Source organism: Pristiophorus japonicus, chromosome 23 (genome assembly GCF_044704955.1).
Source record: "Pristiophorus japonicus isolate sPriJap1 chromosome 23, sPriJap1.hap1, whole genome shotgun sequence".
In the NCBI taxonomy this organism is placed as follows: domain Eukaryota; kingdom Metazoa; phylum Chordata; class Chondrichthyes; family Pristiophoridae; genus Pristiophorus; species Pristiophorus japonicus.
In genome coordinates, this window is record NC_091999.1 from 43,460,968 (window position 1) to 43,486,954 (window position 25,987).

Genomic DNA, 25,987 nt, shown 5'->3' on the forward strand with positions numbered 1-25,987 from the left:
GGATTTCAGGGAGCATTTACGAACATTTTTCGTAATATTGACACGGGTGCAACTCTCCTATTCTTTTTCGACTAAGGCTCTGGGAACTTTCACATCCACCCGAGGGTGCAAATGGAGCTTCAATTTAAAATTTCAGCCGATGGTCAACAGCTTCAACAATGCAAAATTCCCCAAATGCTGCATTTGAGTGTCATCCAAGATGATGTGTTCAAGTCTCAGGAGTGGGACTTACACACACAACCTCCTGATTCAGTCGAGAATGGAGCCACTGAACCAAAACCGATACAAAAGATCACAACCGTATTATTTTCCCCAAGTGTTTTAAAAATTCCGGGACGTACCAAATTCATCGTGATGATTTCCACAGACAGTTGCACATACACAGAGACATACATACAGATAGACATACACAGACACGCGCACACACAATAAAAAAAATATACATGCCTCAATATAGAAATTAGTTGCAGGAATATGCCATTCGGCCCTTCGAGCCTGCACCACCATTCAATGAGATCATGGCTCATCATTCAACCTCAGTACCCCTTTCCTGCTTTCTCTCCATGCCACTTGATCTCTTTAGCCATAAGGGCCATATCTAACTCCCTTTTGAATATATCTAATGAACTGGCCTCAACGACTTTCTGCGGTAGATAATTTCACAGGTAAACCACTCTCTGAGTGAAGACGTTTCTCCTCATCTCGGTCATAAATGGCTTACCCATTATTTTTAGACTGTAATCCTTGGTCTCAAACTCCCCAGCAATGAGAACATTCTTCCAGCCTCCAATCTCGTCAGAATTTTATATGTTTCTGTGAGATCCCCTTTCATTCTTCTAAACTCCACTGGATACCAGCCCACTTGACCAGTCTCTCCTCATGTGTCAATCCAGACATCCTGGGAATCAAGCTGGTGAACCTTCGCTGTACTCCCTCAATAGCAAGGACGTCCTTCCTCAGATTCGGGGACCAAAACTGAACACAATATTCCAGGTGTGACCTCACCAAGGCCCTGTACAACTGCAGTAATATCTTCCTGCTCCCATACTCAAATCCCCTAGCTATGAAGGCGAACATGCCATTTGTTTTCTTCACCGCCTGCTGCACCTACATGCCAACTTTCAATGACTGATGTACCATGACACTCAGATCAAGATATACACAGGTTGCCTTAGACAAATAGATGGATAGACAGGCAGTGTGACTGTCGCTACTTTGGCTGGCTTTTGCGTTTTTCTATCCGTATGTATCGTGAATACTGCAGATTAATGTAAGAAAGAAAACAGCGGCTGCATCGAAAGATGTGGGACGTTGCTCTATCTATCTCAGAATCAGTTTTGCAATAACGTGGTTAAATTGTGAAACAGAATGAAATATGCTGAGAAACATAGTCGGCAGGATTCAAAACTGCGCAGAGAAACCCCGATGGATTTTTTGTCTATTGTCTTACCCACTCGGCCACGACTACTAGCTCGCTGCATCATTCAATGCTACTCAGATAAAACTCAGTCATCCATCTCTGTGCAGCAAACGGCCACAGAATCCGGAGACACACCCACATACATAAGCAAAAATTTAAAAGCACCAACGGACATGCACAGATGCCTTCAGCATTTAAAGGGATAGACAGGCTGACTCACTGTCGCAACTTTGACTGATTTTTGTATTTTCCTATCCGTATGTATCGTAAATATTGCAGATTAATAAAAATGTGAAAAAATGTCAGTGTTGAAAGGTGTGGGACGTTATACCATCTATCTCAGGATCAGTTTTGCAAAGTTCTGGTTCAATTGTGAAATGGAATGAAAGAATGCCGAGAATCGTAGTGGACAGGCTTCCAAACTACGCAGGGAAAACCCAATGGATTTTTAATCCATCGTCTTAACCACTCAGCCACTTCGAATGCGACTCTGTCTTCTTAAACGTTACTCAGAAAAAACTCAGTCATCCATCTCTGTGCAGCAGACGGCCAAAGAATCCTGTAAAAGTCTCCGTTTACTAAAAATCTGGAAGAGGCAATCTCCTCTCCATGTATTTTTCCAGTTCGATATGGCTCTGGAACTTTTTAATATGAATCTCTACCAAGAAACAGAAGTAAAATTCTACATTTTAAAAAACCTGCCTTCCAGTCGGGGAATTGAACCTCGGTCTCCCGCGTGACCGGCGGGGATACTCACCACTATACTAACGAGTAACTTACGTGTACCAGTTCTGTCAGAGCAGGAATCGAGTCACTTGAACAGAACTGGACACCATTAGAAGTCGACAGACACATTGAGAGTCAGAGACAAACCGACAAACAGGGAGAGACAGACAGCGAGATAGAGACAACGAGAGACAGAAAGTGTGAGACTGAGAAGGAGAGGCAGACTTAGTGAGAAAAAGACTCAAATGCACACATATACAGAGATGTGTGTGTGTGTGATCTATTAAGATAGAGAGGGAAAGATTGAGAGAAGAACAATGATAAAGACAGTGACAAGGAGAGAGACAGGTAGAGAGAATGAGATAGAGACAAAAACAGAAAATGATGGAAATACTTCTCAGCTTACAGGCAGGGACTAACAGAGACAGGCAAAGACATGGACAGACCGAAATGATGGGAAAGAGAGAGCCAGTCAGACAAAGAGTCTGAGAGAATCCCATTGGAACAGACGTGGGCACCGTGAGAAAGAGACAGATTGAGAGACAGAGACAAACAGAGAAACAGGGACAGACAGAGTGAGTCAGACTGAGAGAGACAAAGGATCAAACATACAAACCTATCTGAAGAGAGAGAGAGAGGCAGAGACCGAGCGACACAGATACATTTCACAATTTCATTATATTATCGGTTCAGAGTGTCACATCGTTACAGAAAATTGCTGATTCAACCGATGAAAATCCGGTCTCACTGATCAGAATGGGAGGAAATACGCGTTAAATTGAAGAATTAACATGAGTGGGGTCCGAACCCACGCGGAAAAAAACCCACTGAATTTTAAGGCCAACACCATAACCACTCGGCTATCCTGTTTCTGTGAGAACCAGGATTCTGTCTCTGTGAGAAACTGGGCTTCAACCCCAACCCCACACACAAACACAGAAACATCGGCTTTCAGTGAGCAATTTGGCAGAGAACTGGTTAAATTGTGAAATGGAATGAAAAATGCTGAGAATCGTAGTCTGCAGGATTCGAACCTGTGCGGGATAACCCAATGGATTTACTACTCCATCGCCTTAACCACTCGGCCACGACTACTGTGTCGCTGTCTTTTTAAACGTTACTCAGAAAAAACTCAGTCATCCATCTCTGTGCAGCAGATGGCCAAAGACTCCTGAAAAAGTCTCCGTTAGCTAAAAATCTGGACGAGGCAATCTCCTCTACCTGTATTTTTACAGTTCGATATTGCTCTGGAACCTTTCAGGATGAATCTCTACCAAAAACAAAAGTAACATTCTACATTTTGAAACAACTGCCGCCCCGTCGGGGAATTGAACCACGGTCTACCGCGTGACAGGTGGGGATACTCACCACTATACTAACGAGGAACTGACGTGTACCAGTTCTGTCAGAGCAGGAATCGAGCTGTGACAGAACTGGACACCATGAGAATTCGACAGACACTTTGAGAGACAGAGACAAACCGACAAACAGGGAGAGACAGACAGCGAGACAGAGACAACGAGAAACATAAAGTGTGAGACTGAGAAGGAGAGGCAGACTGAGTGAGAAAAAGACTCAAACACATACATATACAGAGATGTGTGTATGTGTGATCTATTAAGAGAGAGAGAGGGTAAGAGTGAGAGAAACAAAATGATAAAGACAGTGACAAGGAGAGGAACAGACAGAGAGAGAGCGATAGAGACTAAAACAGAAAATGATGGAAATACTTCTCAGCTTACAGGCAGGGACTAACAGAGACAGGCAAAGACATGGACAGACCGAAATGATGGGAAAGAGAGAGCCAGTCAGACAAAGCGTCTGAGAGAATCCCATTGGAATAGACGTGGCACCATGAGAAAGAGACAGATTAAGAGACAGAGACAAACAGAGAAACAGCGACAGACAGAGTGAGTCAGACTAAGAGAGACAAAGGATCTAAAGAGAGAGAGAGAGAGAGGCAGAGACCGAGCGACATAGATACTTTTCACAATTTCATTTCATTATCGGTTCAGAGTGTCACATAGTTACAGAAAATTGCTCACTCAACGGATGAAAATCCGATATCATTGATCAGAATGGGAAGAAATCCGCGTTAGATTGAAGAGATAGTAGGAGTGGGGTACGAAGCCACGCGGGAAAAAAAACAATTTAATTTTAAGGCCAACACCTTAACCACTCGTCTAACACCTTAACCACTCGGCTATCCTGGTCCTGTGAGAACCTGCATTCTGTCTCTGTGAGAATCTGGGCTTCAACCCCAACCCCACATACAAACACATGCATATCAGCTTTCAGTGAGCATTTACGAACATTTTTAGTAATATTGACACGGGGGCAACTCTCCTATTCTTTTTCGAATAATGCTCTGGGACCTTTCATATCCACCCGAGGGTGCAGACGGAGCTTTAATTTAACATTTCATCTGAAAGTCAACAGCTTCAACATTGCAAAATTCCCAAGTGCTGCACTTGAGTGTTAGCCAAGATGATATGCTCAAGTCTCAGGAGTGCGACTTGAACAGACAAACTCCCGATTCAGTCAAGAATGCTGCCACTGAATCAAAGCCGATACAAAAGTTCACAACCTTATTATTTCCTCCAAATCTTTTTTATAAGTTCCAGGACATACCAAATTCATGGTGATGATTTCCAGACAGTTGCACATACACAGAGACACATATAGAGATAGACAGGCACAGAGACACACACACACATAACCAAAAATTTGCACGCACCAACGGGCATGCACAGATGCCTTCGTCATCTCGAGGGATAGACAGGCTGAATCACTGTCGCAACTTTGACTGATGTTTGCGATTTTTGAAACGGATGTATCGTGAACATTGCAGATTAATAAAAATGAGAAAAAAATGTCAGTGTTGAAAGGTGTGGGACGTTATTCCATCTATCTCAGGATCAGTTTGGCAGAGAACCGGTTAAATTGTGAAATGGAATGAAAAATGCTGAAAATTGTAGTCGGCAGGATTCGAAACTGCGCGGGATAACCCAATGGATTTCTAGTCCATCGCCTTATCCAGTCGGCCACGACTACTGTGTCGCTGCCTTTTGAAACGTTACTCAGAAAAAACACAGTCATCCATCTCTGTGCAGCAGACGGTCAAAGACTTCTGAAAAATTCTCCGTTTGCTAAAAATCTGGACGAGGCAATCTCCTCTACCTGTATTTTTACATTTCGATATTAATCTGGAATTTTTTAATATGAATCTCTTCCAAGAAACAGAAGTAAAATTCTACAATTTGAAACAACTGCCTCCCCGTCGGGGAATTGAACCCCGGTCTCACGCGTGACAAGTGGGGATACTGACCACTATACCAACGAGGAACAGACGTTCACCAATTCTGTCAGAGCAGGAATCGAGTCACTGTGAACAGAACTGGACACCATGAGAAGTCGACAGACACATTGAGAGACAGGGACAAACCGACAAACAGGGAGAGACAGACAGCGAGATAGAGACAACGAGAGACAGAAAGTGTGAGACTGAGAAGGAGAGGCAGACTGAGTGAGAGAAAGACTCAAACATATACATATACAGAGATGTGTGTGTGTGATCTATTAAGAGAGAGAGGGAAAGAGTGATAGAAAGACAATGATAAAGACAGTGACAAGGAGAGAGACAGATAGAGAAGAGAGCGATCGAGTCTAAAACAGAAAATGATGGAAATACTTCTCAGCTTACAGGCAGGGACTAACAGAGACAGGCAACGACATGGACAGACCGAAATGATGGGAAAGAGAGTGCCAGTCAGACAAAGAGTCTGAGAGAATCCGATTGGAACAGACGTGGCACCGTGAGAAAGAGACAGATTGAGAGACAGAGACAAACAGAGAAACAGGGACAGACAGAGTGAGTCAGACTGAGAGAGACAAAGACTCAAACATACAAAACTTTCTGAAGAGAGAGAGAGGGAGAGACCGAGCGACGCAGACACATTTCACAATTTCATTTCATTATCGGTTCAGAGTGTCACATTGTTACAGAAAATTGCAGATTCAACCGATGAAAATCCGGTCTCACTGATCAGAATGGGAGGATATCCGTGTTAAATTAAAGAGATACCAGGAGTGGGGGACAAACCCACGCGGGACAAACCCATTGAGTTTTAAGGCCAACGCCTCAACCACTCGGCTATTCTGGTCCTGTGAGAACCTGGATTCTGTCTCTGTGAGAATCTGGGCTTCAACCCCAACCCCACATACAAACACATGCACATCGGCTTTCAGTGAGCATTTACGAACATTTTTAGTAATATTGACACGGGGGCAACTCTCCTATTCTTTTTCGAGTAATGCACTGGGAACTTTCATATCCACCCGAGGGTGCAGACGGAGCTTCAATTTAACATTTCATCCGAAAGTCAACAGCTTCAACATTGCAAAATTCCCCAAGTGCTGCACTTGAGTGTTAGCCAAGATGAGATGCTCAAGTCTCAGGAGTGCGACTTGAACAGACAAACTCCAGATTCAGTCGAGAATGCGGCCACTGAACCATTGCCGATACAAAGTTGACAACCGTATTATTTTCCCCAAGTCATTTTTATAAGTTCCAGGACATACCATATTCATAGTGATGATTTGCACAGATAGTTGCACATAAACAGAGACATATAAAGAGATAGACAGACACAGAGACCCAAACACACATAACTAAAAATTTGCACGCACCAACGGGCATGCACAGATGCCTTAGACATCTCGAGGGATAGACAGGCTGAATCACTGTCGCAACTTTGACTGATGTTTGTGATTTTTAAACCGGATGTATCGTGAATATTGCAGATTAATAAAAATGAGAACAAAATGTCAAAGTTGAAAGGAGTGGGACGTTATTCCATCTATCTCAGGATCAGTTTGGCAGAGAACCGGTTAAATTGTGAAATGGAATGAAAAATGCTGAGAATCGTAGTCGGCAGGATTCGAACCTGCGCGCGATAATCCAAATGGATTTCTAGTCCATCGCCTTAACCACTCGGCCACGACTACTGTGTCGCTGCCTTTTTAAATGTTACTCAGAAAAAACTCAGTCATCCATGTCTGTGCAGCAGACGGCCAAAGACTCCTGAAAAATTCTCCGTTTGCTAAAAATCTGGACGAGGCAATCTCATCACCTGTATTTTTACAGTTCTATATTGCTCCGGAATTTTTAATATGCATCTCTTCCAAGAAATAGAAGTAAAATTCTACATCTTGAAACAACTGCCGCCCCGTCGGGGAATTGAACCCCGGTCGCCAGCGTGACAGGCAGGGATACTCACCACTATACTAACGAGGAACTGACGGTTACCAGTTCGGTCAGAGCAGGAATCAAGTCACTGTGAACAGAACTGGACACCATGAGAAGTCGACAGACACATTGAGAGACAGAGACAAACCGAGAAACAGGGAGAGACAGACAGCGAGATAGAGACAACGAGAGACAGAAAGTGTGAGACTGAGAAGGAGAGGCAGACTGAGTGAGAAAAAGACTCAAATATGTACATATACAGAGATGTGTGTGTGTGATCTGTTAAGAGAGAGAGGGAAAGAGTGAGAGAAAGACAATGATAAAGACAGTGACAAGGAGAGAGACAGATAGAGAGAGAGCGATAGAGACTAAAACAGAAAATGATGGAAATACTTCTCAGCTTACAGGCAGGGACTAACAGAGACAGGCAAAGACATGGACAGACCGAAATGATGGGAAAGAGAGAGCCAGTCAGAAAAAGAGTCTGAGAGAATCTCATTGGAACAGACGTGGCACCGTGAGAAAGAGACAGATTGAGATACAAAGACAAACAGAGAAACAGGGACAGACAGAGTGAGTCAGACTGAGAGAGACAAAGACTCAAACATACAAAACTCTCTGAAGAGAGAGAGAGAGGCAGAAACCGAGCGACACAGATACATTTCACAATTTCATTTCATTATCGGTTCAGAGTGTCACATTGTTACAGAAAATTGCTGCTTCAACCGATGAAAATCCGGTCTCACTGATCAGAATGGGAGGAAATCCGTGTTAAATTAAAGAGATACCAGGAGTGGGGGACGAACCCACGCGGGACAAACCCATTGAGTTTTAAGGCCAACGCCTCAACCACTCGGCTATTCTGTTCCTGTGAGAACCTGGATTCTGTCTCTGTGAGAATCTGGGCTTCAACCCCAACACCACATACAAACACATGCACATCGGCTTTCAGTGAGCATTTATGAACATTTTTAGTAATATTGACACGGGGGCAACTCTCCTATTCTTTTTCGAGTAATGCACTGGGAACTTTCATATCCACCCGAGGGTGCAGACGGAGCTTCAATTTAACATTTCATCCGAAAGTCAACAGCTTCAACATTGCAAAATTCCCAAAGTGGTGCACTTGAGTGTTCGCCAAGATGATATACTCAAGTCATAGGCGACTTGAACACACAAACTCCCGATTCAGTCGAGAATGCGGCCACTGAACCAAAGCCGATACAAAAGTTCACAACCGTATTATTTTCCACAAGTCTTTTTTATAAGTTCCAGGACATACCAAATTCATAGTGATGATTTCCACAGACAGTTGCACATACACAGAGACATATAAAGAGATAGACAGACACAGAGACACAAACACACACATAACCAAAAATTTGCACGCACCAACGGGCATGCACAGATGCCTCAGACATCTCGAGGGGTAGACAGGCTGAATCACTGTCGCAACTTTGACTGATGTTTGCGATTTTTGAAACGGATGTATCGTGAATATTGCAGATTAATAAAAATGAGAAAAAAATGTCAAAGTTGAAAGGAGTGGGACGTTATTCCATCTATCTCAGGATCAGTTTGGCAGAGAACCGGTTAAATTGTGAAATGGAATGAAAAATGCTGAGAATCGTAGTCGGCAGGATTCGAACCTTCGCGGGATAACCCAATGGATTTCTAGTCCATCGCCTTAACCACTCGGCCACGACTACTGCGTCGCTAGCTTTTTCAACGTTACTCAGAAAAAACTCAGTCATCCATGTCTGTGCAGCAGACGGCCAAAGACTCCTGAAAAATTCTCCGTTTGCTAAAAATCTGGACGAGGCAATCTCATCTGCCTGTATTTTTACAGTTCGAAATTGCTCTGGAACTTTTTAATATGCATCTCTTCCAAGAAACAGAAGTAAAATTCAACATCTTGAAACAACTGCCTCCCCGTCGGGGAATTGAACACTGGTCTCCCGCGTGACAGGCGGGGATACTCACCACTATATTAACGAGGAACTGACGGGCGCTAGTTTCGTCAGAGCAGGAATCGAGTCACTGTGAACAGAACTGGACACCATGAGAAGTCGACAGACACATTGAGAGACAGAGACAAACCGACAAACAGGGAGAGACAGACAGCGAGATAGAGACAACGAGAGACAGAAAGTGTGAGACTGAGAAGGAGAGGCAGACTGAGTGAGAAAAAGACTCAAATATGTACATATACAGAGATGTGTGTGTGTGATCTATTAAGAGAGAGAGGGAAAGAGTGAGAGAAAGACAATGATAAACACAGTGATAAGGAGAGAGACAGATAGAGAGTTAGCGATAGAGACTAAAACAGAAAATGATGGAAATACTTCTCAGCTTACAGGCAGGGACTAACAGAGACAGGCAAAGACATGGACAGACCGAAATGATGGGAAAGAGAGAGCCAGTCAGACAAAGAGTCTGAGAGAATCCCATTGGAACAGACGTGGCACCATGAGAAAGAGACAGATTGAGAGACAGAGACAAACAGAGAAACAGGGACAGACAGAGTGAGTCAGACTGAGAGAGACAAAGACTCAAACATACAAAACTCTCTGAAGAGAGAGAGAGGCACAAACCGAGCGACACAGATACATTTCACAATTTCATTTCATTATCGGTTCAGAGTGTCACATTGTTGCAGAAAATTGCTGATTCAACCGATGAAAATCCGGTCTCACTGATCAGAATGGGAGGAAATCCGTGTTAAATTAAAGAGATATCAGGAGTGGGGGACGAAGCCACGCGGGACAAACCCATTGAGTTTTAAGGCCAACGCCTCAACCACTCGGCTATTCTGGTCCTGTGAGAACCTGGATTCTGTCTCTGTGAGAATCTGGACTTCAACCCCAACCCCACATACAAACACATGCACATCGGCTTTCAGTGAGCATTTACGAACATTTTTAGTAACATTGACACGGGGGCAACCCTCCTATTCTTTTTCGAGTAATGCACTGTGAACTTTCATATCCACCCGAGGGTGCAGACGGAGCTTCAATTTAACATTTCATCCGAAAGTCAACAGCTTCAGCATTGCAAAATTCCCCAAGTGCTGCACTTGAGTGTTAGCCAAGATGATATGCTCAAGTCTCAGGAGTGCGACTTGAACAGACAATCTCCCGATTCAGTCGAGAATGCGGCCACTGAACCAAAGCCGATACAAAAGTTCACAACCGTATTATTTTCCCCGAGTCGTTTTTATAAGTTCCAGGACATACCAAATTCATGGTGATGATTTCCACATACACAGAGACATATAAAGAGATAGACTGACACAGAGACCCAAACACACATAACGAAAAAATTGCAAGCACCAACGGGCATGCACAGATGCCTCAGACATCTCGAGGGATAGACAGGCTGAATCACTGTCGCAACTTTGACTGATGTTTGCGATTTTTGAAATGGATGGATCGTGAATATTGCAGATTAATAAAAATGAGAAAAAAATGTCAAAGTTGAAAGGAGTGGGACGTTATTCCATCTATCTCAGGATCAGTTTGGCAGAGAACCGGTTAAATTGTGAAATGGAATGAAAAATGCTGAGAATCGTAGTCGGCAGGATTCGAACCTTCGCGGGATAACCCAATGGATTTCTAATCCAGCGCCTTAACCACTCGGCCACGACTAATGTGTCGCTGCCTTTTTAAACGTTACTCAGAAAAAACTCAGTCATCCATCTCTGTGCAGCAGACGGCCAAAGACTCCTGAAAAATTCTCCATTTGCTAAAAATCTGGACGAGGCAATCTCATCTATCTGTATTTTTACAGTTCTGTATTGCTCTGGAACTTTTTAATATGCATCTCTTCCAAGAAACAGAAGTAAAATTCGACTTCTTGAAACAACTGCCTCCACGTCGGAGAATTGAACCCCGGTCTCTCGCATGACAGGCGGGGATACTCACCACTATACTAACGAGTACCAGTTTTGTCAGAGTAGGAATCGAGTCACTGTGAACAGAACTGGACATAATGAAAAGTCGACAGACACATTGAGAGACAGAGACAAACCGACAAACAGGGAGAGACAGACAGCGAGATAGAGACAACGAGAGACAGAAAGTGTGAGACTGAGAAGGAGTGGCAGACTGAATGAGAAAAAGACTCAAATATGTACTTATACAGAGATGTGTGTGTGTGATCTATTAAGAGAGAGAGGGAAAGAGTGAGAGAAAGACAATGATAAACACAGTGACAAGGAGAGAGACAAATAGAGAGAGAGCGATAGAGATTAAACAGAAAATGATGGAAATACTTCTCAGCTTACAGGCAGGGACTAACAGAGACAGGCAAAGACATGGACAGACCGAAATGATGGGAAAGAGAGAGCCAGTCAGACAAAGAGTCTGAGAGAATCCCATTGGAACAGACGTGGCACCATGAGAAAGAGACAGATTGAGAGACAGAGACAAACAGAGAAACAGGGACAGACAGAGTGAGTCAGACTGAGAGAGACAAAGACTCAAACATACAAAACTCTCTGAAGAGATAGAGAAAGGCAGAAACCGAGCGACACAGATACATTTCACAATTTCATTTCATTATCGGTTCAGAGTGTCACATTTTTACAGAAAATTGCTGATTCAACCGATGAAAATCCAGTCTCTCTGCTCAGAATGGGAGGAAATCCGTGTTAAGCTAAAGAGATACCAGGAGTGGGGGACGAACCCACGCGGGACAAACCCATTGAGTTTTAAGGCCAACGCCTCAATAACTCGGCTATTCTGGTCCTGTGAGAACTTGGATTCTGTCTCTGTGAGAATATGGGCTTCAACCCCAACACCACATACAAACACATGCACATCGGCTTTCAGTGAGCATTTACGAACATTTTTTGTGATATTGACACAGGGGCAACTCTCCTATTCTTTTTCGAGTACTGCACTGGGAACTTTCATATCCACCCGAGGGTGCAGACGGAGCTTCAATTTAACATTTCATCCGAAAGTCAACAGCTTCAACATTGCAAAATTCCCCAAGTGCTGCACTTGAGTGTTCGCCAAGATGATATGCTCAAGTCTCAGGCGACTTGAACACACAAACTCCCGATTCAGTCGAGAATGCGGCCACTGAACCAAAGCCGATACAAGAGTTCACAACCGTATTATTTTCCACAAGTCTTTTTTATAAGTTCCAGGTCATACCAAATTCATAGTGATGATTTCCACAGACAGTTGCACATACACAGAGACATATAAAGAGATAGACAGACACAGAGACACAAACACACACATAACCAAAAATTTGCACGCACCAACGGGCATGCACAGATGCCGCAGACATCTCGAGGGGTAGACAGGCTGAATCACTGTCGCAACTTTGACTGATGTTTGCGATTTTTGAAACGGATGTATCGTGAATATTGCAGATTAATAAAAATGAGAAAAAAATGTCAAAGTTGAAAGGAGTGGGACGTTATTCCATCTATCTCAGGATCAGTTTGGCAGAGAACCGGTTAAATTGTGAAATGGAATGAAAAATGCTGAGAATCGTAGTCGGCAGGATTCGAACCTGCGCAGGATAACCCAATGGATTTCTAGCCCATCGCCTTAACCACTCGGCCACGACTACTGCGTCGCTAGCTTTTTCAACGTTATTCAGAAAAAACTCAGTCATCCATGTCTGTGCAGCAGACGGCCAAAGACTCCTGAAAAATTCTCCGTTTGCTAAAAATCTGGACGAGGCAATCTCATCTACCTGTATTTTTACAGTTTTTCTTGCTCTGAAACTTTTTAATATGTATCTCTTCCAAGAAAGAGAAGTAAAATTCAACATCTTGAAACAACTGCCTCCCCGTCGGGGAATTGAACCCCGGTCTCCCGCTTGACAGGCAGAGATACTCACCACTATACTAACGAGGAACTGACGGGTGCTAGTTTCGTCAGAGCAGGAATCGAGTCACTGTGAACAGAACTGGACACCATGAGAAGTCGACAGACACATTGAGAGACAGAGACAAACCGACAAACAGGGAGAGACAGACAGCGAGATAGAGACAACGAGAGACAGAAAGTGTGAGACTGAGAAGGAGAGGCAGACTGAGTGAGAAAAAGACTCAAATATGTACATATACAGAGATGTGTGTGTGTGATCTATTAAGAGAGAGAGGGAAAGAGTGAGAGAAAGACAATGATAAACACAGTGATAAGGAGAGAGACAGATAGAGAGATAGCGATAGAGACTAAAACAGAAAATGATGGAAATACTTCTCAGCTTACAGGCAGGGACTAACAGAGACAGGCAAAGACATGGACAGACCGAAATGATGGGAAAGAGAGAGCCAGTCAGACAAAGAGTCTGAGAGAATCCCATTGGAACAGACGTGGCACCGTGAGAAAGAGACAGATTGAGAGACAGAGACAAACAGAGAAACAGGGACAGACAGAGTGAGTCAGACTGAGAGAGACAAAGACTCAAACATACAAAACTCTCTGAAGAGAGAGAGAGGCACAAACCGAGCGACACAGATACATTTCACAATTTCATTTCATTATCGGTTCAGAGTGTCACATTGTTGCAGAAAATTGCTGATTCAACCGATGAAAATCCGGTCTCACTGATCAGAATGGGAGGAAATCCGTGTTAAATTAAAAAGATACCAGGAGTGGGGGACGAAGCCACGCGGGACAAACCCATTGAGTTTTAAGGCCAACGCCTCAACCACTCGGCTATTCTGGTCCTGTGAGAACCTGGATTCTGTCTCTGTGAGAATCTGGACTTCAACCCCAACCCCACATACAAACACATGCACATCGGCTTTCAGTGAGCATTTACGAACATTTTTAGTAATATTGACACGGGGGCAACCTTCCTATTCTTTTTCGAGTAATGCACTGAAAACTTTCATATCCACCCGAGGGTGCAGACGGAGCTTCAATTTAACATTTCATCCGAAAGTCAACAGCTTCAGCATTGCAAAATTCACCAAGTGCTGCACTTGAGTGTTAGCCAAGATGATATGCTCAAGTCTCAGGAGTGCGACTTGAACAGACAACCTCCCGATTCAGTCGAGAATGCGGCCACTGAACCAAAGCCGATACAAAAGTTCACAACCGTATTATTTTCCCCGAGTCGTTTTTATAAGTTCCAGGAGACATACCAAATTCATGGTGATGATTTCCACATACACAGAGACATATAAATAGATAGACAGACACAGAGACCCAAACACACATAACGAAAAAATTGCACGCACCAACGGGCATGCACAGATGCCTCAGACATCTCGAGGGATAGACAGGCTGAATCACTGTCGCAACTTTGACTGATGTTTGCGATTTTTGAAATGGATTGATCGTGAATATTGCAGATTAATAAAAATGAGAAAAAAATGTCAAAGTTGAAAGGAGTGGGACGTTATTCCATCTATCTCAGGATCAGTTTGGCAGAGAACCGGTTAAATTGTGAAATGGAATGAAAAATGCTGAGAATCGTAGTCGGCAGGATTCGAACCTGAGAGGGATAACCCAATGGATTTCTAATCCAGCGCCTTAAACACTCGGCCAAGACTACTGTGTCGCTGCCTTTTTAAACGTTACTCAGGAAAAACTCAGTCATCCATCTCTGTGCAGCAGACGGCCAAAGACTCCTGAAAAATTCTCCATTTGCTAAAAATCTGGACGAGGCAATCTCATCGACCTGTATTTTTACAGTTCTATATTGCTCTGGAACTTTTTAATATGCATCTCTTCCAAGAAACAGAAGTAAAATTAGAAATCTTGAAACAACTGCCTCCACGTCGGGGAATTGAACCCCGATCTCTCGCATGACAGGCGGGGATACTCACCACTATACTAACGAGTAGCAGTTTTGTCAGAGAAGGAATCGAGTCACTGTGAACAGAACTGGACATCATGAGAAGTCGACAGAGTCATTGAGAGACAGAGACAAACTGACAAACAGGGAGAGACAGACAGCGAGATTGAGACAACGAGAGACAGAAAGTGTGAGACTGAGAAGGAGACGCAGACTGAGTGAGAAAAAGACTCAAATATGTACATATACAGAGATGTGTGTGTGTGATCTATTAAGAGAGAGAGGGAAAGAGTGAGAGAAAGTCAATGATAAGCACAGTGACAAGGAGAGAGACAGATAGAGAGAGAGCGATAGAGACTAAAACACAAAATGATGGAAATACTTCTCAGCTTACAGGCAGGGACTAACAGAGACAGGCAAAGACATGGACAGACCGAAATGATGGGGAAGAGAGAGCCAGTCAGACAAAGAGTCTGAGAGAATCTCATTGGAACAGACGTGGCACCGTGAGAAAGAGGCAGATTGAGAGACAGAGAGAAACAGAGAAACAGGGACAGACAGAGTGAGTCAGACTGAGAGAGACAAAGACTCAAACATACAAAACTCTCTGAAGAGAGAGAGAGAGGCAGAAACCGAGCGACACAGATACATTTCACAATTTCATTTCATTATCGGTTCAGAGTGTCACATTGTTACAGAAAATTGCTGATTCAACCGATGAAAATCCGGTCTCACTGATCAGAATGGGAGGAAATCCGTGTTAAATTAAAGAGATACCAGGAGTGGGGTACGAACCCACGCGGGACAAACCCATTGAGTTTTAAGGCCAACGCCTCAACCACTCGGCTATTCTGGTCCTGTGAGAACCTGGATTCTGTCTCTGTGAGAATCTGGGCTTCAACCCCAACACCACATACAAACACATGCACATCGGCTTTCAGTGAGCATTTACGAACATTTTTAGTAATATTGACACGGGGGCAACTCTCCTATTCTTTTTCGAGTAATGCACTGGGAACTTTCATATCCACCCGAGGGTGCAGACGGAGCTTCAATTTAACATTTCATCCGAAAGTCAACAGCTTCAACATTGCAAAATTCCCCAAGTGCTGCACTTGAGTGTTCGCCAAGATGATATACTCAAGTCTCAGGCGACTTGTACACACAAACTCCCGATTCAGTCGAGAATGCGGCCACTGAACCAAAGCCGATACAAAAGTTCACAACCGTATTATTTTCCCCAAGTCGTTTTTATAAGTTCCAGGACATACCAAATTCATAGTGATGATTTCCACAGACAGTTGCACATACACAGAGACATATAAAGAGATAGACAGACACAGAGACCCAAACACACATAACTAAAAATTTGCACGCACCAATGGGCAGACACAGATGCCTCAGACATCTCGAGGGATATAAAGGCTGAATCACTGTCGCAACTTTGACTGATGTTTGCGATTTTTGAAATGGATATATCGTGAATATTGCAGATTAATAAAAATGAGAAAAAAATGTCAAAGTTGAAAGGAGTGGGACGTTATTCCATCTATCTCAGGATCAGTTTGTCAGAGAACCGGTTAAATTGTGAAATGGAATGAAAAATGCTGAGAATCGTAGTCGGCAGGATTCGAACCTTCGCGGGATAACCCAATGGACTTCTAGTCCATCGCCTTAACCACTCGGCCACGACTACTGTGTCGCTGCCTTTTTAAACTTTACTCAGAAAAAACTCAGTCATCCATCTCTGTGCAGCAGACGGCCAAAGACTCCTGAAAAATTCTCCGTTTGCTAAAAATCTGGACGAGGCAATCTCATCTACCTGTAGTTTTATAGTTCCATATTGCTCTGGAACTTTTTAATATGCATCTCTTCCAAGAAACAGAAGTAAACCTCGACATCTTGAAACAACTGCCTCGTCCGTCAGGAAATTGAACCCCGGTCTTCCGCGTGACAGGCAGGGATACTCACCACTATACTAACGAGGAACTGACGGGTACCAGTTTTGTCAGAGCAGGAATCGAGTCACTGTGAAGAGAACTGGACACCAGGAGAAGTCGACAGACACATTGAGAGACAGAGACAAACCGACAAACAGGGAGAGACAGACAGCGAGATAGAGACAACGAGAGACAGAAAGTTTGAGACTGAGAAGGAGAGGCAGACTGAGTGAGAAAAAGACTCAAATATCTACATATACAGAGATGTGTGTGTGTGATCTATTAAGAGAGAGAGGGAAAGAGTGAGAGAAAGACAATGATAAAGACAGTGACAAGGAGAGAGACAGATAGAGAGAGAGCGATAGAGACTAAAACAGAAAATGATGGAAATACTTCTCAGCTTACAGGCAGGGACTAACAGAGACAAGCAAAGACATGGACAGACCGAAATGATGGGAAAGAGAGAGCCAGTCAGACAAAGAGTCTGACAGAATTCCATTGGACCAGACGTGGCACCGTGAGAAAGAGACAGATTGAGAGACAAAGACAAACAGAGAAACACGGACAGACAGAGTGAGTCAGACTGAGAGAGACAAAGACTCAAACATACAAAACTCTCTGAAGAGAGAGAGAGAGGCAGAAACCGAGCGACACAGATACATTTCACAATTTCATTTCATTATCGGTTCAGAGTGTCACATTGTTACAGAAAATTGCTGATTCAACCGATGAAAATCCGGTCTCACTGATCAGAATGGGAGGAAATCCGTGTTAAATTAAAGAGACACCAGGAGTGGGGGACGAACCCACGCGGGACAAACCCATTGAGTTTTAAGGCCAACGCCTCAACCACTCGGCTATTCTGGTCCTGTGAGAACCTGGATTCTGTCTCTGTGAGAATCTGGGCTTCAACCCCAACACCACATACAAACACATGCACATCGGCTTTCAGTGAGCATTTACGAACATTTTTAGTAATATTGACACGGGGGCAACTCTCCTATTCTTTTTCGAGTAATGCACTGGGAACTTTCATATCCACCCGAGGGTGCAGACGGAGCTTCAATTTAACATTTCATCCGAAAGTCAACAGCTTCAACATTGCAAAATTCCCCAAGTGCTGCACTTGAGTGTTCGCCAAGATGATATACTCAAGTCTCAGGCGACTTGTACACACAAACTCCCGATTCAGTCGAGAATGCGGCCACTGAACCAAAGCCGATACAAAAGTTCACAACCGTATTATTTTCCCCAAGTCGTTTTTATAAGTTCCAGGACATACCAAATTCATAGTGATGATTTCCACAGACAGTTGCACATACACAGAGACATATAAAGAGATAGACAGACACAGAGACCCAAACACACATAACTAAAAATTTGCACGCACCAATGGGCAGACACAGATGCCTCAGACATCTCGAGGGATATAAAGGCTGAATCACTGTCGCAACTTTGACTGATGTTTGCGATTTTTGAAATGGATATATCGTGAATATTGCAGATTAATAAAAATGAGAAAAAAATGTCAAAGTTGAAAGGAGTGGGACGTTATTCCATCTATCTCAGGATCAGTTTGTCAGAGAACCGGTTAAATTGTGAAATGGAATGAAAAATGCTGAGAATCGTAGTCGGCAGGATTCGAACCTGCGCGGGATAACCCAATGGACTTCTAGTCCATCGCCTTAACCACTCGGCCACGACTACTGTGTCGCTGCCTTTTTAAACTTTACTCAGAAAAAACTCAGTCATCCATCTCTGTGCAGCAGACGGCCAAAGACTCCTGAAAAATTCTCCGTTTGCTAAAAATCTGGACGAGGCAATCTCATCTACCTGTATTTTTATAGTTCCATATTGCTCTGGAACTTTTTAATATGCATCTCTTCCAAGAAACAGAAGTAAAACTCGACATCTTGAAACAACTGCCTCGTCCGTCAGGAAATTGAACCCCGGTCTTCCGCGTGACAGGCAGGGATACTCACCACTATACTAACGAGGAACTGACGGGTACCAGTTTTGTCAGAGCAGGAATCGAGTCACTGTGAAGAGAACTGGACACCAGGAGAAGTCGACAGACACATTGAGAGACAGAGACAAACCGACAAACAGGGAGAGACAGACAGCGAGATAGAGACAACGAGAGACAGAAAGTTTGAGACTGAGAAGGAGAGGCAGACTGAGTGAGAAAAAGACTCAAATATCTACATATACAGAGATGTGTGTGTGTGATCTATTAAGAGAGAGAGGGAAAGAGTGAGAGAAAGACAATGATAAAGACAGTGACAAGGAGAGAGACAGATAGAGAGAGAGCGATAGAGACTAAAACAGAAAATGATGGAAATACTTCTCAGCTTACAGGCAGGGACTAACAGAGACAAGCAAAGACATGGACAGACCGAAATGATGGGAAAGAGAGAGCCAGTCAGACAAAGAGTCTGACAGAATCCCATTGGACCAGACGTGGCACCGTGAGAAAGAGACAGATTGAGAGACAAAGACAAACAGAGAAACACGGACAGACAGAGTGAGTCAGACTGAGGGAGACAAAGACTCAAACATACAAAACTCTCTGAAGAGAGAGAGAGAGGCAGAAACCGAGCGACACAGATACATTTCACAATTTCATTTCATTATCGGTTCAGAGTGTCACATTGTTACAGAAAATTGCTGATTCAACCGATGAAAATCCGGTCTCACTGATCAGAATGGGAGGAAATCCGTGTTAAATTAAAGAGACACCAGGAGTGGGGGACGAACCCACGCGGGACAAACCCATTGAGTTTTAAGGCCAACGCCTCAACCACTCGGCTATTCTGGTCCTGTGAGAACCTGGATTCTGTCTCTGTGAGAATCTGGGCTTCAACCCCAACCCCACATACAAACACATGCACATCGGCTTTCAGTGAGCATTTACGAACATTTTTAGTAATATTGAGACGGGGGCAACTCTCCTATTCTTTTTCGAGTAATGCACTGGGAACTTTCATATCCACCCGAGGGTGCAGACGGAGCTTCAATTTAACATTTCATCCGAAAGTCAACAGCTTCAACATTGCAAAATTCCCCAAATGCTGCACTTGAATGTTAGCCACGATGATATGCTCAAGTCTCAGGAGTTCGACATGAACAGACAAACTCCCGATTCAGTCGAGAATGCGGCCACTGAACCAAAGCCGATACAAAAGTTCACAACCGTATTATTTTCCCCAAGTCGTTTTTATAAGTTCCAGGACATACCAAATTCATGGTGATGATTTCCAGTGACAGTTGCACATACACAGAGACATATAAATAGATAGACAGACACAGAGACCCACACACACATAACCAAAAATTTGCACGCACCAACGGGCATGGCCAGATGCCTCAGACATCTCGAGGGATAGACAGGCTGAATCACTGTCGCAACTTTGACTGATGTTTGCGATTTTTGAAACGGATGTATCGTGAATATTGCAGATTAATGAAAATGAGAAAAAAATGTCAAAGTTGAAAGGTGTGGGACGTTATTCCATCTGTCTCAGGATCAGTTTGGCAGAGAACCGGTTAAATTGTGAAATGGAATGAAAAATGCTGAGAATCGTAGTCGGCAGGGTTCGAACCTGCGCGGGATAACCCAATGGATTTCTAGTCCATCGCCTTAACCACTCGGCCACGACTACTGTGTCGCTGCCTTTTTAAACTTTACTCAGAAAAAACTCAGTCATCCATCTCTGTGTTGCAGACGGCCAAAGACTCCTGAAAAATTCTCCGTTTGCTAAAAATCTGGACGAGGCAATCTCATCTACCTGTATTTTTATAGTTCCATATTGCTCTGGAACTTTTTAATATGCATCTCTTCCAAGAAACAGAAGTAAAACTCGACATCTTGAAACAACTGCCTCGTCCGTCAGGAAATTGAACCCCGGTCTTCCGCGTGACAGTCAGGGATACTCACCACTATACTAACGAGGAACTGACGGGTACCAGTTTTGTCAGAGCAGGAATCGAGTCACTGTGAACAGAACTGGACACCAGGAGAAGTCGACAGACACATTGAGAGACAGAGACAAACCGACAAACAGGGAGAGACAGACAGCGAGATAGAGACAACGAGAGACAGAAAGTTTGAGACTGAGAAGGAGAGGCAGACTGAGTGAGAAAAAGACTCAAATATCTACATATACAGAGATGTGTGTGTGTGATCTATTAAGAGAGAGAGGGAAAGAGTGAGAGAAAGACAATGATAAAGACAGTGACAAGGAGAGAGACAGATAGAGAGAGAGCGATAGAGACTAAAACAGAAAATGATGGAAATACTTCTCAGCTTACAGGCAGGGACTAACAGAGACAAGCAAAGACATGGACAGACCGAAATGATGGGAAAGAGAGAGCCAGTCAGACAAAGAGTCTGACAGAATCCCATTGGACCAGACGTGGCACCGTGAGAAAGAGACAGATTGAGAGACAAAGACAAACAGAGAAACACGGACAGACAGAGTGAGTCAGACTGAGAGAGACAAAGACTCAAACATACAAAACTCTCTGAAGAGAGAGAGAGAGGCAGAAACCGAGCGACACAGATACATTTCACAATTTCATTTCATTATCGGTTCAGAGTGTCACATTTTTACAGAAAATTGCTGATTCAACCGATGAAAATCCGGTCTCACTGATCAGAATGGGAGGAAATCCGTGTTAAATTAAAGAGACACCAGGAGTGGGGGACGAACCCACGCGGGACAAACCCATTGAGTTTTAAGGCCAACGCCTCAACCACTCGGCTATTCTGGTCCTGTGAGAATCTGGATTCTGTCTCTGTGAGAATCTGGGCTTCAACCCCAACCCCACATACAAACACATGCACATCGGCTTTCAGTGAGCATTTACGAACATTTTTAGTAATATTGAGACGGGGGCAACTCTCCTATTCTTTTTCGAGTAATGCACTGGGAACTTTCATATCCACCCGAGGGTGCAGACGGAGCTTCAATTTAACATTTCATCCGAAAGTCAACAGCTTCAACATTGCAAAATTCCCCAAATGCTGCACTTGAATGTTAGCCACGATGATATGCTCAAGTCTCAGGAGTGCGACTTGAACAGACAAACTCCCGATTCAGTCGAGAATGCGGCCACTGAACCAAAGCCGATACAAAAGTTCACAACCGTATTATTTTCCCCAAGTCGTTTTTATAAGTTCCAGGACATACCAAATTCATGGTGATGATTTCCAGTGACAGTTGCACATACACAGAGACATATAAATAGATAGACAGACACAGAGACCCACACACACATAACCAAAAATTTGCACGCACCAACGGGCATGGCCAGATGCCTCAGACATCTCGAGGGATAGACAGGCTGAATCACTGTCGCAACTTTGACTGATGTTTGCGATTTTTGAAACGGATGTATCGTGAATATTGCAGATTAATGAAAATGAGAAAAAAATGTCAAAGTTGAAAGGTGTGGGACGTTATTCCATCTGTCTCAGGATCAGTTTGGCAGAGAACCGGTTAAATTGTGAAATGGAATGAAAAATGCTGAGAATCGTAGTCGGCAGGGTTCGAACCTGCGCGGGATAACCCAATGGATTTCTAGTCCATCGCCTTAACCACTCGGCCACGACTACTGTGTCGCTGCCTTTTTAAACTTTACTCAGAAAAAACTCAGTCATCCATCTCTGTGTTGCAGACGGCCAAAGACTCCTGAAAAATTCTCCGTTTGCTAAAAATCTGGACGAGGCAATCTCATCTACCTGTATTTTTATAGTTCCATATTGCTCTGGAACTTTTTAATATGCATCTCTTCCAAGAAACAGAAGTAAAACTCGACATCTTGAAACAACTGCCTCGTCCGTCAGGAAATTGAACCCCGGTCTTCCGCGTGACAGGCAGGGATACTCACCACTATACTAACGAGGAACTGACGGGTACCAGTTTTGTCAGAGCAGGAATCGAGTCACTGTGAACAGAACTGGACACCAGGAGAAGTCGACAGACACATTGAGAGACAGAGACAAACCGACAAACAGGGAGAGACAGACAGCGAGATAGAGACAACGAGAGACAGAAAGTTTGAGACTGAGAAGGAGAGGCAGACTGAGTGAGAAAAAGACTCAAATATCTACATATACAGAGATGTGTGTGTGTGATTTATTAAGAGAGAGAGGGAAAGAGTGAGAGAAAGACAATGATAAAGATAGTGACAAGGAGAGAGACAGATAGAGAGAGAGCGATAGAGACTAAAACAGAAAATGATGGAAATACTTCTCAGCTTACAGGCAGGGACTAATAGAGACAAGCAAAGACATGGACAGACCGAAATGATGGGAAAGAGAGAGCCAGTCAGACAAAGAGTCTGACAGAATCCCATTGGACCAGACGTGGCACCGTGAGAAAGAGACAGATTGAGAGACAAAGACAAACAGAGAAACACGGACAGACAGAGTGAGTCAGACTGAGAGAGACAAAGACTCAAACATACAAAACTCTCTGAAGAGAGAGAGAGAGGCAGAAACCGAGCGACACAGATACATTTCACAATTTCATTTCATTATCGGTTCAGAGTATCACATTGTTACAGAAAATTGCTGATTCAACCGATGAAAATCCGGTCTCACTGATCAGAATGGGAGGAAATCCGTGTTAAATTAAAGAGACACCAGGAGTGGGGGACGAACCCACGCGGGACAAACCCATTGAGTTTTAAGGCCAACGCCTCAACCACTCGGCTATTCTGGTCCTGTGAGAATCTGGATTCTGTCTCTGTGAGAATCTGGGCTTCAACCCCAACCCCACATACAAACACATGCACATCGGCTTTCAGTGAGCATTTACGAACATTTTTAGTAATATTGAGACGGGGGCAACTCTCCTATTCTTTTTCGAGTAATGCACTGGGAACTTTCATATCCACCCGAGGGTGCAGACGGAGCTTCAATTTAACATTTCATCCGAAAGTCAACAGCTTCAACATTGCAAAATTCCCCAAATGCTGCACTTGAATGTTAGCCACGATGATATGCTCAAGTCTCAGGAGTGCGACTTGAACAGACAAACTCCCGATTCAGTCGAGAATGCGGCCACTGAACCAAAGCCGATACAAAAGTTCACAACCGTATTATTTTCCCCAAGTCGTTTTTATAAGTTCCAGGACATACCAAATTCATGGTGATGATTTCCAGTGACAGTTGCACATACACAGAGACATATAAATAGATAGACAGACACAGAGACCCACACACACATAACCAAAAATTTGCACGCACCAACGGGCATGGCCAGATGCCTCAGACATCTCGAGGGATAGACAGGCTGAATCACTGTCGCAACTTTGACTGATGTTTGCGATTTTTGAAACGGATGTATCGTGAATATTGCAGATTAATGAAAATGAGAAAAAAATGTCAAAGTTGAAAGGTGTGGGACGTTATTCCATCTATCTCAGGATCAGTTTGGCAGAGAACCGGTTAAATTGTGAAATGGAATGAAAAATGCTGAGAATCGTAGTCGGCAGGATTCGACATGCGCGGGATAACCCAATGGATTTCTAGTCCATCGCTTTAACCACTCGGCGACGACTACTGTGTCGCTGCCTTTTTAAACGTTACTCAGGAAAAACTCAGTCATCCATCTCTGTGCAGCAGACGGCCAAAGACTCCTGAAAAATTCTCCGTTTGCTAAAAATCTGGACGAGGCAATCTCATCTACCTGTATTTTTACAGTTCTATATTGCTCTGGAACTTTTTAATATGCATCTCTTCCAAGAAACAGAAGTAAAATTCGACATCTTGAAACAACTGCCGCCCCGTCGGGGAATTGAACCCCGGTCTCCCACGTGACAGGCGGTGATACTCACCACTATACTAACGAGGAACTGACGGGTACCAGTTCTGTCAGAGCAGGAATCGAGCCACTGTGAACAGAACTGGACACCATGAGAAGTCGACATACACATTGAGAGACAGAGACAAACCGACAAACAGGGAGAGACAGACAGCGAGATAGAGACAACGAGAGACAGAAAGTGTGAGACTGAGAAGGAGAGGCAGACTGAGTGCGAAAAAGAATCAAATATAGACATATACAGAGTTGTGTGTGTGTGATCTATTAAGAGAGAGAGGGAAAGAGTGAGAGAAAGACAATGATAAAGACAGTGACAAGGAGAGAGACAGATAGAGAGAGAGCGATAGAGACTAAAACAGAAAATGATGGAAATACTTCTCAGCTTACAGGCAGGGACTAACAGAGACAGGCAAAGACAGGGACAGACCGAAATGATGGAAAAGAGAGAGCCAGTCAGACAAAGAGGCTGTGAGAATCCCATTGGAACAGACGTGTATTTAGATTTACAGAAGGCATTCGATGAGGTGCCTCACAAGAGATTATTATACGAGCAAGGATTAAGGATTGGTTAATTGACAGAAAACAGAGAGTAGAAATAAACGGGTGATTTTCGGGTTGGCAGGCTGTAACTGGTGGGGTGCTGCAAGGATCGGTGCTTGGGCCCCAGCTATTCACAATCTATATCAATAATTTGGATGAGGGGACCAAATGTCATATATCGAAGTCTGCTGAGGCTACAAAGCTAGTTGGGGATGTAAGTGTGAGGAGGATGAAAAGACGTTTCAAACGGATATGTACAGGCTCAGTGAGTGGGCAAGAACATGGCAAATAAAATATAATGTGAAGAAATGTTAAATTAGACACTTATAGTAAAAATAGAAAGGCAGAGTATTTTTTTTAAATGGTGAGAGTTTGGGAAACATTCTGTTCAGAGGGACGTGGGTGTTCTTGTACACAAATCGCAAAAATTAATATGCAGGTGCAGCAAGCAATTAAGAAATCAATAGGTTTATTGGCATTTATTAAAAGAGGATTTGAGTATTTACGT

At 43.6% G+C, this 25,987-nt stretch overlaps 8 non-coding genes across 8 annotated transcripts; all 8 read right to left on the minus strand.

Annotated features, from left to right (window-relative positions):
• Positions 1–3,159: 3,159 nt before the first annotated feature.
• Positions 3,160–3,241, minus strand: trnat-agu (transfer RNA threonine (anticodon AGU)). The gene has a single exon. It is a non-coding gene; the product is annotated as a tRNA-Thr (tRNA).
• A 3,830-nt stretch (positions 3,242–7,071) lies between these two features.
• On the minus strand, positions 7,072–7,153 carry trnas-aga (transfer RNA serine (anticodon AGA)). The gene has a single exon. It is a non-coding gene; the product is annotated as a tRNA-Ser (tRNA).
• Positions 7,154–9,022: 1,869 nt separating this feature from the next.
• trnas-aga (transfer RNA serine (anticodon AGA)) lies at positions 9,023–9,103 on the minus strand. The gene has a single exon. It is a non-coding gene; the product is annotated as a tRNA-Ser (tRNA).
• Positions 9,104–12,902: 3,799 nt separating this feature from the next.
• On the minus strand, positions 12,903–12,983 carry trnas-aga (transfer RNA serine (anticodon AGA)). The gene has a single exon. It is a non-coding gene; the product is annotated as a tRNA-Ser (tRNA).
• Positions 12,984–13,201: 218 nt separating this feature from the next.
• trnad-guc (transfer RNA aspartic acid (anticodon GUC)) lies at positions 13,202–13,273 on the minus strand. Its single transcript has one exon. It is a non-coding gene; the product is annotated as a tRNA-Asp (tRNA).
• A 5,460-nt stretch (positions 13,274–18,733) lies between these two features.
• On the minus strand, positions 18,734–18,814 carry trnas-aga (transfer RNA serine (anticodon AGA)). Its single transcript has one exon. It is a non-coding gene; the product is annotated as a tRNA-Ser (tRNA).
• Positions 18,815–20,688: 1,874 nt separating this feature from the next.
• trnas-aga (transfer RNA serine (anticodon AGA)) lies at positions 20,689–20,769 on the minus strand. The gene has a single exon. It is a non-coding gene; the product is annotated as a tRNA-Ser (tRNA).
• A 1,874-nt stretch (positions 20,770–22,643) lies between these two features.
• trnas-aga (transfer RNA serine (anticodon AGA)) lies at positions 22,644–22,724 on the minus strand. The gene has a single exon. It is a non-coding gene; the product is annotated as a tRNA-Ser (tRNA).
• Positions 22,725–25,987: the final 3,263 nt, after the last annotated feature.